Consider the following 14,980-nt stretch of genomic DNA (forward strand, 5'->3'; position numbering starts at 1 on the left):
TTTTGCTGAGGACAAAATAAAGTAGTTGTCACAGAGGGCAAGCCTTGGGACTGACATCTTGTCATGCCCCTTACCCATATCTCTGGGTCTCTACATACCTTACCATCAGCACACGCTAGACTGGGGTTCCATCCTCCTGCGCCCTCTAGTGTTCAGGGACTGTCTCTGCAGCCGGCTCTGCCTTCGTGGACTCGGTTTCTTTTTTGGTTTCTTTGGGGTTTTTCCTCCCTTCCTCCTCTCATTCTCTTTCTTTCTTTTCTGCTTGGTTTTTTTCCTTGTGAGACAGGGTCTTTTGTAGCCCAGGCTGGTCTGCAATTCTCTGTTTAGCTGAAAGTGACCCTCCCTCCTCCTCATAGGATGAGTAAATGTGCCTCTTCCTTTCTGGAGCTCAAAAGACCAGACAGACTGGTTTGCCCACCCTTGGGATGCGCGCTGGCTTATGACTGTGTGCTGGGGATGGGAGCCGGGCTTCCTGCACACTAGAGCAGCTTTCTCTCAACCGAATACAAATCTTTAGCCCCTATAAGGAATCCTTTCTGAGCCAAGCCATGAGTACACAGCAGACTACAGAGCTTCCCTTTGGACCAGACAGAACGATCTGGGTGCCTGTGAGCCGAGGCCTGGGGTCTGGACTCTCAATGTCAGACAAACCACAAGGTCTCTGAATGCCTGAGTCTTTATCTGCAAAGAGGCCCTGAGACCTTGTGAGGAGGTGCTGGGGGAGGGACAGGAGGAGGCAGGAGAAGGAGGCCAGGGAAGCCACAGCCGATAAGCAAGAGTAGAGGAGGCCCTTGGATGATCTGAGAGGCCATAAAGCCCATGCGGTCAAGGCTGTCCGGGCTGGAGTAGAGCCAGGGACCGGCGGCCAGGCCACGAGACTCAGAAGGCTAAGTGTCACAATGAGCGATGCAGAGCGGTGACCTCAGGCTGCGCGGCCACAGGGGCCAGTGTCAGCGACTCCCTTCCAAGCCCAGCCCACCCACCACTATCCTTGTGGCCTGAAGCTAACCTTGGTTCTTCCCATCTGCAACATTAGCCAGAGCTAGCCCCAGTCTGTCTGTGATGCACAGACCTCCAGCTAGCCCCGGCTTGGGGACCCCTCCTGTCCTCCAGTTCAACCACAAGCATCCACCTGACCTCAGCCAGGGTGTGCCATAGAGACATGGCAGATGTCGGGCCTGGGTCTGAAAAGACAGCAACAAACAAACAAACAAAAAGGCAGGGGCTCCTGTAGGGTAGCTCAACAGTGATGCATTTGCACCAAGCTGACAACTGGAGTTCAGTGCTCAGGACCTACAATGCTGGAAAGAGAGAACCAACTCCCGGGAACACATTCACAGGCAAATCAATAAATGTTAGAGGAAAAACAAGAGGCACATCTGAAGTTTAGTTCCAGCGGTTAAACAAAGCAAAACAAAACAAACAAACAAAAAAAACCTCACGCCATCCCCAGGGTTTGAGCCCCAGTCCTAGCAAGAGGAACTGGAGAAGTTAGGGGCTAAGAGCACTGCTCCGTGGGACTGGGAGCACTGCTCAGTGGGATGTGCTTACTGTGCAAGTGTGAGGAGCTGAGGTCAGCCCCTTAGCACTCAGGTAAAGGCCAGAAGCAACTGTGTGCATCTGCAATCCCACTCTGGGGGTCAGAGGCAGCAGAGGCCTGGGGCAAGCTGGCCACACGGCAAAGTCCAGGTTCACTGAGAGACCTTGCCTCAAAAAATAAAGAGAGAGCCAACTGAAAGCACACGCGTGGGGCAGGCAGGGAGGGCTCCGAGCAGAGAGAAGAGCACATGAAGACACAGGAAGGAGAGGTCTGTACAGATGGAAGGTGCTGCGATACACTCACAAAACAAGGAATGAGAACCAGACATTACCGAAAGGGAGAGGCCAGACGGGAGGGAGGGGCCAGACGGGAGGAGGGGCCAGATGGGAGGAGGGGCCAGATGGGGGAGGGGCCAGATGGGAGGAGGAGCCAGACGGGAGGGAAGAACAGAAGGGGAGGGAGGGTCCAGACTGGAAGGGGGGGCAGATGGGAGGAGGGGCCAGACGGGAGGAGGGGCAAGTTGGGAGGAGGGTCCAGACAGAAGAGAGGAACAGAACAGGAGGGAGGGCCCTGGGGGGGGGGAAGAGAGAGAGAGAGAGAGAGAGAGAGAGAGAGAGAGAGAGAGAGAGAGAGAGAGGGCAGAGAGAGAGAGAGGGCAGAGAGAGAGAGAGAGGGCAGACCTAGATACATTGTATCTAGATGTATTGCCCTAGTGTGAGGCAATACATTTCTGTCGGTTAAGTTATCCAGACTGTGGTACTTTATTACAGTGTCTCTACTAAAGTACCAGAACCCAAACCCTATGCTATGTAATATAATGTAATAAAGCCTGCAAGCATTAAAATTAAAGCAAGACAAAAAGCCTCCTGAGTTAGTACCTAACCCTAACCCCTAACCCCTAACCCTAACCTTAATTTCTCTTAATTTCAACTTACCTGGTCTTTCCCTAACTTTGTATGTAGTGTGTGTGTGTTCAGATGAGCATGCATGTATACGTACCTTGAGGCCAGAGCCTGACTTCCGGTGTCTCCAAGAACAGTGCTCCATCTTGTTTTTTTTGAGGCAGGATCTCTTCCTGAAGCTGAAGATCACCGGCTGGGTTATGGCAGCCAGTGAAATTCAGAGATTTCTTGTCTCTGCCTCACTAGCTGTGTGGAAGGAGGTTACGGACACACACAGCTACACCCTGCTACCAGGCAGGTATTTGGGGGATACAGATCCAGGCCTTCGGGCTTGTATTGTAAGCAGTTTGCCAGCTGAGTCATCTCTCTCTCATCAGAGTCTCCCCACACATCCCTGGCTAGCCTTGAACTTGCTATGCACATCAGGCCCCAGACTCGCTGAGATCCCCCTGCCTTTGCCTCCTGAATGCTAGAGTCCACCACACCCTGGGACTTTTTTTTTGTGTGTGTGTGTGTGTTTTGTTTTTGTTTTTTTTTTTTTCTGAGACAGGGTTTCTTTGTGTAGCCCTGGCTGTTCTGGAACTCACTCTGTAGACCAGGCTGGCCTTGAACTCAGAAATCCACCTACCTCTGTCTACCAAGTGCTGCCGCCCAAAGGCGTGCACCACCACCGCCCAGCTACTCTGGGACTTTTTGTTGTGAGACATCCTTGCACTGTACACAGGCTGACCTTAAATGTACCATCCTTCTGCCTGTTGCCCCAATGTCTAGACCATACTCAACTCCATCAATATCCCCTGAACTTTTCTCTGTACCCAGTCTCTGTATTCTGGTGAAGTACCCTCCTTCCAGATCTTTAGAGCCCAGTGCTGGCCACAGATGACTGTAACTGGAACAAATATAGATCTTGTGGCACCCCCTGCTGGCCATCCTCGGGCATAGCATAGCAATCCTGTCCCCAGAGCCAAGAAAGGTGATTGTTTGCGGGAGATTTATTGAAGGCAGGTGAGGGCGCTGCAGGACATGCTATCATAGTCTAGATGTCTAGACTTGATGTCTGGAGAGGTCCAACCTGGATGACAAGGAAGGGCCTGATCAGAAGAGATGCCGGGCAGGGAAGGATGTAAATGCTCTGAATGCAAGGTCACTGGAATCCCATCACAGGTGGGACATGTATTAAAGGAGGGGAACCTGTATTAAGTGCCAGCCTGCACCTAGCCAGGAATCCTGACCCAGGGAGGTAGAGGGCCTGGGGGAGTGGCGTTTCTTCCAGAGCCTCACACAGCAGCATTTCCTAGGAGGTCTGAGACAGGAAAGACATGGGGTAGGGGAAGGTTCCTGGACATCCAGCCCGTGCTACTGAGATCTCCCCTAGAATGTGGAGGGAAGAGCGGGCTAGGAAGTGGGGAAGGGACATTCCATGCATGGATATAAACCACAGCTCTTGCCTCAAAGGGAGTAAGGAGAGAGTTTTACTCTCGGGCCAGGGAGATGACTCAGTGAAGAAAGGATTTGCAGGGAGAGCAGAGGACCATAGTTCAGATCCCCAGAACCCAGGTAAAGGCCAGGGAGATCCCAGGGACAAACCAGCCAGAACTGGAGTGGTCCAGACTCAGTGAGGGACCCTGACTCTGTGCATAAGGTGGAAGATGCTGGAGGAAACTCCCAACCTCAACTTCAGGCCTACACACACACACACACACACACACACAGGCACACATACACACAGGCACACACACACACATGCATGCAAACACTCAGAGGCTAGAGCCGTGAGTCCAAAACAAGCTCCTTCTTTCTCTACATTGCCTTGGTCATGACATTTTATAACAGCAACAAAAAGTAGATAAGGTTCTGGTTAATATGGTTCCTGGATAGCTAGGCAGTTGTGGTACACGCCTTTAATCCCAGTGCTTGGGAGGCAGAAGCAGACAGAACTCTGTGAGTTTGAGGCCAGCTTGGTCTACAGAGTAAGTCAGGATAGCCAGAACTACCCAGAGAAACCTCAGCTCAAAAAAATACATATATATATATTTTTTTTTCTGAATTGTTTGGTTTTGTTAGAGAAATTTCCTGTGTAGCCCAGACTGGCCTTAAACTCTCAATCCTCCTGTCTATATCCCACTGCCTCTGGCTCTACTCTGTGCAAATATATGTGGCAAATATATATAAGAAATGCTTCTAAGAAATGCTGACTCAGCCATGACCCTAGCAAGAAGATTGTTATGGATTCAATACCAGGCTGGGCCACACAGTAAGACTCAAAATCAAATCTTTTACTTTTGGTGGCTGCACATGCCAGGGTCAGCGGCGCGTCTGTGTGTAGCCATGTCTGCCGACGGAGGACTTGAGGCAGCCCGGCTCTGCCAGCTTTGAACATTTGCTGATGAAGGACTGACCTTCAGGTCCTCGACAGACTGCTGCTGTTTTACTTGTTTTCTTGTTGGTCTGTGTTGTTTGGGTTTTCACGACTGGGCTGATCAGGGCCAAGGTGGCACGTGCCTTTAATCCCAGCATTCAGGAGGCAGAGGCAGGTGAGTTTAAGGCTAGCCTGGACTGCAGAGCAAGTTCCAAGACAGCCAGGGCTATACAGAGAAACCCAGTCTTGGAAAACAAAAATGCCTCAGTGGTTAAGAGCACCGGCTGCTCTTCCAAGGACCTGGATTCCGTTCCCAGCACCCACATGAAGCTCACAGATGCCTGTACCTCCAGTTTCAGAGGATCTGACACCCTCATGCCAATACACATAAAATACAATTATTTTTTGTAAGAAATGGCACCTTCAGCCGGGCAGTGGTGGCGCACGCCTGTAATCCCAGCACTCTGGGAGGCAGAGGTGGGCAGATTTCTGAGTTCGAGGCCAGCCTGGTCTACAGAGTGAGTTCCAGGACAGCCAGGGCTACACAGAAAAACCCTGTCTCGAAAAAAAAAAAAGAAAAAAGAAAAAAGAAAAAAAAAGAAAGAAAAAGAAAAAAGGAAATGGCACGTTCACGCTCTCTCTCGGGCCATTTGTGATCCCCTCCCTGCCCTCCCCCGACCCCTAACTCTGGACGTCCGGCTGCTTGCACTCAGCCTGGTTCTTAAGAGATCCAAATGCGGTTGAGTTTATCCTTAGTCCCTTAGCTCATGGTCCCTTCCCCATCTTCCAAGAGCACACCCATCACCTCTGCAACTGTTGTCAGACCCGGGGACTCCGCTGTGTCTGATTGGGGGGGCTGGAGAGGTGGCTCAGAGGTTAAGAGCACTGACTGCTCTTCTAGAGGTCCTGAGTTCAATTCCCAGCAACCACATGGTGGCTCACAACCCTCTGTGAAGGGATCTGATGCCCTCTTCTGGTGTGTGTCTGAAGACAGTTACAGTGCACTCACATACATGAAATAAACCTTTTTAAAAAATGTATTTGAGGGATGATTTGCCACCAGAGACCTGTTAATAAGACCCAGAAGGCTGCCGGCACCTCGCCTTTGACTAGTGGGGCTAAGGAAAGAGTTCGGTGGGAAAACAACTTGCCGTAAAGGCATAAGGACGTGATTTCTTTTTTTTTTTTTATGATTTTATTTATTACTATATCTAAGTACACTATAGCTGTCTTCAGACACACCAGAAGAGGGTATCAGATCTCATTATGGATGGTTGTGAGCCACCATGTGGGTGCTGGGATTTGAACTCATGACCTTTGGAAGAGCAGTCAGTGCTCTTAACCGCTGAGCCATCTCTCCAGCCCCCGAGGACGTGATTTCAATCTCCAGCACCAAGCATGGTGGCAAACCCCAGAGCTGGGAAGGCGGAGACAGGAGGAAGACTGGAGCTCGCTGCCCAGAGCATGGCTTGAGAGAGAAACCCTGTCTCTGAAACACAAGGCAGACTGCCCAGAGTCCCGTATCTGCAGGAGGCTGGCAGCTCCCATCTGCTTACTAAGTCACCAAGCCTGGGTTCCAAACTCGAGGAAACCCGCAGGGACAGGAACCGGGGAGACCGGGTGCTCACACCTGCCGATAAGCCCCGGGCGCTGCCAGCCCCACAGCCAGCCGGACGTCGCAGTACGGATGACCTCACAGCACGTCGCGGCATCTCAGCCAATCGGAGCAGGCTTCTGGAAAAGAGGCGGAAACTTCACCCAATGGCTTACATGAAAGGGAAGCGGCTACAAGGCCCAACCCTCCGCCCGTGACAGCGCGATTTGCGCATGCGCGGGGAGGCTGGGGGCGTTGCGGACTGTTCTATTTCTGGTTTTGGTGACCCGTGTGTAGTACACAGCGTGAATTTTTTTTTTTTCTGAGACAGAGTATTGTAAAGCCTAGGTTGGCCTTCAATTTCTTGTGTGTCCAAGGATCTTTTTGTTTTGTTTTTTGGATTTGGTTTTTTCGAGACAGGGTTTCTCTGTATAGCCCTGGCTGTCCTGGAACTCACCCTGTAGACCAGGCTGGCCTCGAACTCAGAAATCCGCCTGCCTCTGCCTCCCAGAATGCTGGGATTACAGGCGTGCACCACCACCCCTCAGCTTGTGTCCAAGGATCTTGAACTGATCTTTCTGCCCCCCCTTTCCTTGAATTCTGGGATTATAGGCGACCATCGCCACACCCTCATGAATGTGACTTTTTAAAAATTTGTCCAGTCTATGAGCATTAGTTTAAATAGGTCAAAAAAGCTTAGGGCAGTGACCAATTTAGCGAGCGCTGCAACAAATATCTGCTTGGTTCGTTGAGAAAGTCAGAACAATATTAAATTGTACTAATATGGATTTACACGGATTGACCCTCAGCTGAGATAAGGGTCCCTGGTCAGTCTGTATGCTGCATATTACTGAAGTAGTTTTTTTGGTTGTTGTTTCTTTTCTTTTTCTTTCTTTCTTCTTCTTCTTCTTCTTCTTCTTCTTCTTCTTCTTCTTCTTCTTCTTTTTTAGATCAGATAATCAGAAATAGAAAGATCATGTTTCCCTCTTTATCCCAGAGGATCCTTTTGTACCCTCCCCAGGGTAGCAGCACTTCTCTTTGCAGACCTTCCTTTTATTGTCTGTGGAGAGGCAGGCGCCTGGCAAATGTGTGTGTAAGCCCTGGAGACAGATTGCCTGGGTTGAGGCCAAACCCTGAACATACATTCTTAGCTATTTCAAGCAAGGCATGTAACCCTTTCATAGGATATCTTCTTTCAAATGAAGGTATTAACAGAAGCTATCTCTAGGTTTTTGTGAAGATCAGTGAGTTTGTATCCACATGTTCAGAATGATGCCTAACCCATAATAAACACTGAACATGATGTTGCAATACCATCTTCTCCTCCTCCAGTGCACACCACCAGACTGCTATTTCCAATCTCTTAAGCAGTAAAGTGAAGACCAAGGGAGGGAAAACAAAAAAATCTGGTAATTTGGAGATGATTACCCTCGGGGCACACCAACAATCTGAGTCCACAGGGTGGGTAGGACGCACCCATGCGAAGGGAGTTACAGGACAGGGGAAGGAGTCACACCAGCAGAGCTCCAGAGGTGAGAGAAAGCCTTGTGGGTAAAATGGAACCAGGCAAGAGATGAGGCTAAAGCAGTTAGGGCCAGAAACATTCCAGACACCTGGCTGAGACTTAGCCAAACTGTTTGGTATTTTGTTAGTTAATTCTCCTTTGAAAATGCTAGAACCTGTAACCTCCCCTGAGAGCTAGGCTAGGGCCGAACATCTGGGAGAAGCCATTGCTCACGTGGGACTCCACGGGGCCCCTGACCTATAGGGACATGGCCCAGAGAACCCCATTCTCTCATTATCCTTGATTTGCACCTGGGCTCCCCTGGTTTGTCATTCCCCCTGTGGCAATTGTCTGAGCTTGGTGTCCACTGGGGTGACCTGTATCGCAGCAGCATCCATCCTTTGTGACTGTGGACCAGTGACTTAAGTACATACTCTCTCCTGCCTTTGGCTGCTATATCCAGGCAGCTGACCCCTAGACTATCTCAAGCCCACCTTACACTGGGAAGTTACGACAGAGTCCTAAGATCAACTTAGTGACCTGGATGACTTTACAAACTTTCCTTAAATTTTTGTTTGTAGAACTTTGTTAACTGTTCCAGAAGGAACAAAGACACTCTAGAGGGACCTTGTACTCTTCCTGTGGCAATCAGGCTGTTGACACAATGGTCACCAAGAAATTGCAGTTTTCCAGGGAATCCAGTGCGGAGAGGAGGACTGAGCCCTGGTGCTGACCAGCAGGGGTGGTGTGGGGAGCTTGTCTCCCAGGAAGAGGCTTCACACAACTTGTCAGACCACCTAGCAGGAAGGACTGGCGCACCGATGGGTCAGTGATGAGGAGGGCCACAGGCTGACTTAGATTGCTTAGTTACGCATAGTTCTGGCCCTGTATTTAAACCTGAACCTCATGTCAAGACCCCGAGCTAGGGAGAGCAAGTCTCTGAACCTACATATTTCTCTTCTCAGTGCGGCCACGTTGAATAAACCTTTCTCCTTTTCCACTTCTCTCTGTGTGTTTAATTAGCCTGTTGATTGTTGGTTTTTCTACAGAGGTCCACCTGCCTACTCCACAGCATAGATCACCTGTCTGCCCGCTGCGAGGGCCACGAGAATGTGGTGGAGATGTGGGCTGCAATGAGATACACCAGGCAAAACAGTTCCACGTGGGACTTTCAGATGGGGAAAAGGGTAGCGGGCGGGAAGAAGGAAGGAAAGAGAAACACTGCCCAGTTATATACGGGTGATGACGTAGATTGGTAAAGGTGGGCTATTGAATTCTGGGTATATGGCGGCTGTTGCCTTGGCAACGGGCCTATAGTTCTAATTGTCGCCTATATGACGTCACAGGCCTCGCAGGTCTCGGTACCAACATTGATGAGTGGCTGAGCCTACCTTACAAGGTCTCCCAGGGCCCAGGCCCTTGTCCTAAGAAGTCTGGTAATAGGTGTGCTGTAGATTATAACCAAGGCCTCACATATACTAGGCAAGCATCTATCACTGAGCTATACCTCCAGCCTGCACATGCCCATCTTCCTCGTCATGCCTCCATCTGTGCCAGAAAATGCATTCAGTCTGGCCCCGTGGTTAAGAGCACAAGCTTTGACATCAGACAACACAGGGCAGGATCTTATGGTGTCATTGACCCGGCCTGCTGGGCAGGGAGCCAATCATCGAAAAGACTGGGTTTGCAGAAGGCAGTGAGGCTTTATTCAGGAGGCAGCCAAGCACGGAGAAGGAAGGCATTACTCAGATCTGTCTCCCGGAGGACAGGATGAAGGGGTATTTATGGGATCAAGAGACGCAGCGGCTTGAGTGTCTGTCATCTGGAGGTGAGGCGCTGCAGTGGTCTTTGCATGCATAATTAGTCTTCTAGACTCCTCATGGGGTACAAGGCAGACAAAGGAGGTGTAGGTACAATCTCAGCTCCCTGAATCAAAGGAGTCACCAGCAGACACCTGCCCAGACCCCAGAAAAGCACCTATAGTTGCCACAAAAAATAGCCATCAAGTCCTTGAGAAGTAACCTAGACAACCATTCTCACCTGACCCACACAGCAGAGGCATCGCTGCAGAGGCTTCTGGGAGAACAGCGGTGAGCCTACTCAGTCGTGTGTCCTCTACAAATGGTGATTTGGGGTTTCTGGAGATAGGGTCTGTTTTGTTGGCCATTCTCTCGTCAGGGTTTCAGGCACATGCCACCTGTCTAGATTCTCAAATTCGTGACTTTAAAACACCACTCAAATGGGCATTGTGGCATATCCCTGCAATCCCTGCACTGGGGACACGGAAGGAAAATCAGGAGTTCAAGGTCATATTTGACTACATAGCAAGTTTAAGGCCGGCTTGGGCTACAGGAGACTTGGTCATAAATAAAAACAAGTACAGTCTTGAGCACTTATCTGGGTTTGGCATTCATTTAAGACATGGCTGCTACCTGAGCCTCTCTGCGTCTAGTGTTTCCGGCTCGCTGCTCAGGAAGATGATGTGCATGTAAAGTTGCATGCACTGAGCAGAGCAGGGCATGCAGTGAGCATGGGTCATCATTCAGCAGTCCCGAAAGAGTGGCTTGTGTGCCACTCAGAAGTACAGCATTCGCCTCGCATAGGAGAGGCCCTGAGTCCCAAGTTCCACTCGCTCCCCAGTATACTGCTCACAGAGAAAAAAATCACGAGACATTTGTTGAGCAACTTCTGTGAATGACACCTCAGTAAACAATTCCTGTGACCCAGCTTTTACTTCCTGGATGTCGTTATTTGTCTTTATTTTAGAGCATTTAACTCCTTCCTTTCTTTCTTTCTTTCTGTCCTTCCTTCCTTCCTTCCTGGATGTGAATGCAGGTATACATGTATGTACATGTACCAGTGTTTGCACACGTGTTTATACATGTCTGTGAAAGCCAGAGATTGTGTCTTCCTCGTTGGTCTCCTTCCTTTTTAGAGATTTATTATTTATTTATCATATGTAAGTACACTGCAGCTGTCTTCAGACACACCAGAAGAGGGCATCAGATCTCATTATGTATGGTTGTGAGGCACCATGTGGTTGCTGGGATTTGAACTCAGAACCTTTGGAAGAGGGGTCAGTGCTCTTAACCACTGAGCCATCTCTCCAGTCTGCTGTTTCTTTTTTTCATTTTTTGTTTTTGTTTTTGTTTTTGTTTTTCAAGACAGGGTTTCTCTGTATAGTCCTGGCTGTCCTGGAACTCACTCTGTAGACAGGCTAGCTTCCAACTCAGAAATCTGCCTGTCTCTGCCTCCCAAATGCTGGGATTAAAGGTGTGGGCCGGCCTTGTTTTTGTTTTTGTTTGTTTTTTGTTTTGTTTTATTTGGTTTTTTTGTTTTTGGGGGGGGGTTTTTGTTTTTTTTGGATTTGGTTTTGTTGAGACAGGGTTTCTCTGTGTAGCCCTGGCTGTCCTGGAACTCACTCTGTAGACCAGGCTTGCCTCGAACTCAGAAACCCGCCTGCCTCTGCCTCTCAGAGTGCTGGGATTACAGGCGTGTACCACCACCGCCCGGCTGTTTTGTTTTGTTTTTAAGATTTATTTACTTATTATGTATGAGTACACTGTTGCTATCTTCAGACACTCCAGAAGAGGGATTCAGATATCATTACAGATGGTTGTGAGCCACCATGTAGCTGCTGGGATTTGAACTCAGGACCTTCAGAAGATCAGTCAGTGCTTCCTAATTGGCTAGGCTGGCTGGCTGATGAACTCCAAAGAGTCTTCTCCCCCACCCCACCCCAGGTGCTGGCTTACAGGTACTCAGAGCCTTCTCCCCCACCCTCAGTGCTGGCTTACAGGTGCTCTATCAGCCTTGTTACATGGATGCTAGGAAACTGAACTCAGTCCTCATGCGCAGTGGCAGGCACTTTACCAGCTTAGCCATCCCCTCAGCCGGGCAAATATGGTTTTTAAGCATTTCATCTACCACCATCTGACAGTCCTACCCAGCTCAGTGAATCAGTGCTTTCCAAGTAACCATCCTACTGGCCACATTAGTACAAACATTCAATCCCAGCACCCAGAAGGCAGGAGCAGGTAGATCTTTGGGAATTTGAAGGCAGCATGGTTTACACAGGGCTCCAGGTCTGCCGGGGCTGCATTGTGAAACCCTTCTTAAACAAAGCAAAACGCAGACAACCACTGCACAATGCAGTAGAACCACATGCGTGCAAAGGATCTACGGAAGGTGAAAAGGAAGAAGAGCGACACGACTGGCGAAGCCTGGTACGCACAAGGCCCTGGATTCAATCTGCACAAAGGTGAAAAGGGACAGGCTCTTGTCGCTGCCCACCCTGCCACCTGCCTCTAGCGCGCTCAATGAATTTCTCTTCCCGAGCTGGGGATGTAACTCAGCTGGTAGACTGCCTACCCAGCAGGCACAAGGCCCTGGGTTGTCCTGGTTATCTCCAAGGTATGAATTTGGCACAGTGGCCCATACCCCTTGGTGGAGAGTGCCTGGAATCCCATTACTCGGGAGGAGGAATCATCTTGGCCTGTGTTGGTCCCAGGCAATCCCACTGCCTACGCAAGACCATGAGGAGCAATGGACAGATCAGTATCTTTTGAGGCTGGGGATATGGGTCCGTGGGTTATGTGCTTGCTATGCAGGTGTGAGGTCTGAATCCCCAGAACCCACATAAAAGTTAGACCCAGTATTGGCCATCTCTAATCACAGCAATCCTATGGTGAGATAGACAGCAGAGACAGAAACTTATGGGACAGATATCCTGGGGTATGCAACAGAAAACAATAAGGCTCAAGGCAAAGACAGATACCTAATGTTGTTCCTTGATTTCTACACACATACCATTCACACATCCATATTTACACAAGATGCGTGAACACATACACTTGCCACACGTGGCCACTGGACACTTGATATGTGGCCAGAATGATTATTTTTGAAGATTATATATATATATATATATATGTTATGAGTACATTGTAGCTGTCTTCAGACACACCAGAAGAAGGGCATCAGATCCCATTACAAGTGGTTGTAAGCCACCATGTGGATGCTGGGAATTGAACTCGGGACTTCTAGAAGAACAGTCAGTGCTCTTAACCACTGAGCCGTCCCTCCAGCCCTAAAGGGTTTTTCAGTTTTGGTTATCTTGCTTAGGGTCTTGCTGTGTAGCCTTGACTGTCCTGGAACTAGCTTTGTGGAAGAAGATGATCCTGAACTCACAGACTGGCCTGCTGGGATAAACGGGATGTACCATCATGTCCAGACTCATGAACAATGATAGTTATTATTTAGTATATCAAAGAAATTACACAGGTGTTCCACAGTGGGGTGGTAATGGTTCTAGGATACCACAAGAGCTTCAGAATCCTGCTGGGGAGGGGTGGCGGTGCCATCACGTGCTTTTGATCCCAGCATTCAGAAGCCAGAGCCAGGTGGATCTCTGAGTTTGAGGCCAGCCTGGTCTATAGATAGAGTTCGGGACAGCCAGGGCTACACAGAGAAACCCTGCCTCAAAACAAACAAACAAACAAACAAACAAAGTAATACATGAATAAAGTAATACATAAATAATAAAAAAGAGAGAATTCCCAAACCCAAGTATACTCCAGTCTCATCTATAAAATGTCAAGCCATTGAGCTCTGACCTACGCACAGCCTCCTGTATCCTTTAATCATCTTCTGATTACTCATGCTACCCGCCACACGGGTATCTCAAGAGCCATAAGATAGCTGGTGTGCCCTGTTGCCTGGGGAACAACAACAGAGTGAAAGTCTGTTCACGTCCAGCGTTGGTACAGGTTTTCTCTTCTCTCTCTTTTCTTTCTATTTTTTTACTTCTTTTAGAAAAGGATTTATTCCCGGGCGTGGTGGCGCATGCCTGTAATCCCAGCACTTGGGAGGCAGAAGCAGGCGAATTTCTGAGTTCAAGGCCAGCCTGGTCTACAGAGTGAGTTCCAGGACAGCCAGGATTCCACAGAGAAACCCTGTCTCAAAAAAACAAAACAAAACAAACAAACAAACAAAAAGATTTATTTATTTATGATATGTCAGTACACCGTAGCTGTCTTCAGACACTAGAAGAGGGATCCCCATTACAGACGGTTGTGAGCGACTATGCAGTTGCTGGGAATTGAACTCAGGACCTCTGCAAGAGCAGTCGGTGCTCTTAACCACTGAGACATCTCTCCAGCCCTCTAAAATTATTTTTGTCTCACGGGCAGGCAATGTAGCTCCTGGAAAGGGGGTTCTATGGCAACCCCTGCCCCCTCCTCAAAAGTGAAAACTTCATTTCTTTTTATGGGGAGAGGATAAAGTCTCGCTATATCTAACCCTGGCCTGGAACCCTCTATGTAAATAGGGGTGGCTTTTAACTTGTGGTAATCATGTCTCTAAATACTGAGTGCTGAGACCACAAGCATGCGGCACCCCCCCCCCCATATCTCTCTTTTATTTTTTAAACATGTCCACTAGAATTTCCTTTTTTCCTTTTTGGTGGGGTGGTTTTGGAACTTGCTATGTAAACTAAATGAGCTTTGAATTTTCGTTAATCTACTTGCTTCTGGACTGAAGACATGTGACACCTCAGAGGCCTTGCACACTAGACCATTTTAAAGGTGACTGTGCATGTGTGTGCTCCTGCCTGTGAACATGTGCATGTATGTACGTGTGTGTCTGTGTGTGTGCGCGTGTGTATGCACACGCTCACACATACACACTTGATTTTTTTTTTTTTGAGACAGGGTTTCTCTGGGTAGCCCTGGCTGTCCTGGAACTCACTCTGTAGACCAGGCTGGCCTCGAACTCAGAAATCTGCCTGCCTCTGCCTCCCAAGTGCTGGGATTAAAGGCGTGTGCCACCACCACCGGGCCACATACACACTTGAAAGAGAATGAGTGCAGTGTGGACATCAGAGGACAACTTTCAGGAGTTGCTTCTTTCTTTCTACCATGAGGAGTCTAGGGTGGAACTTTTGTCCTTAGACCTGGCAACAGTGCCTTTACCTTTTGAGTCATTTCATGAGCCCTGAGCTGGTTTTTGTCCTTGTTTATGGTCTTTACTAAATTTCTCTGAACTTACTTTGTAGTCCAGTCCAGGCTCACATTTGTAATCC

The sequence above is a fragment of the Apodemus sylvaticus genome, chromosome 5 (genome assembly GCF_947179515.1).
Source record: "Apodemus sylvaticus chromosome 5, mApoSyl1.1, whole genome shotgun sequence".
Taxonomy (NCBI): domain Eukaryota; kingdom Metazoa; phylum Chordata; class Mammalia; order Rodentia; family Muridae; genus Apodemus; species Apodemus sylvaticus.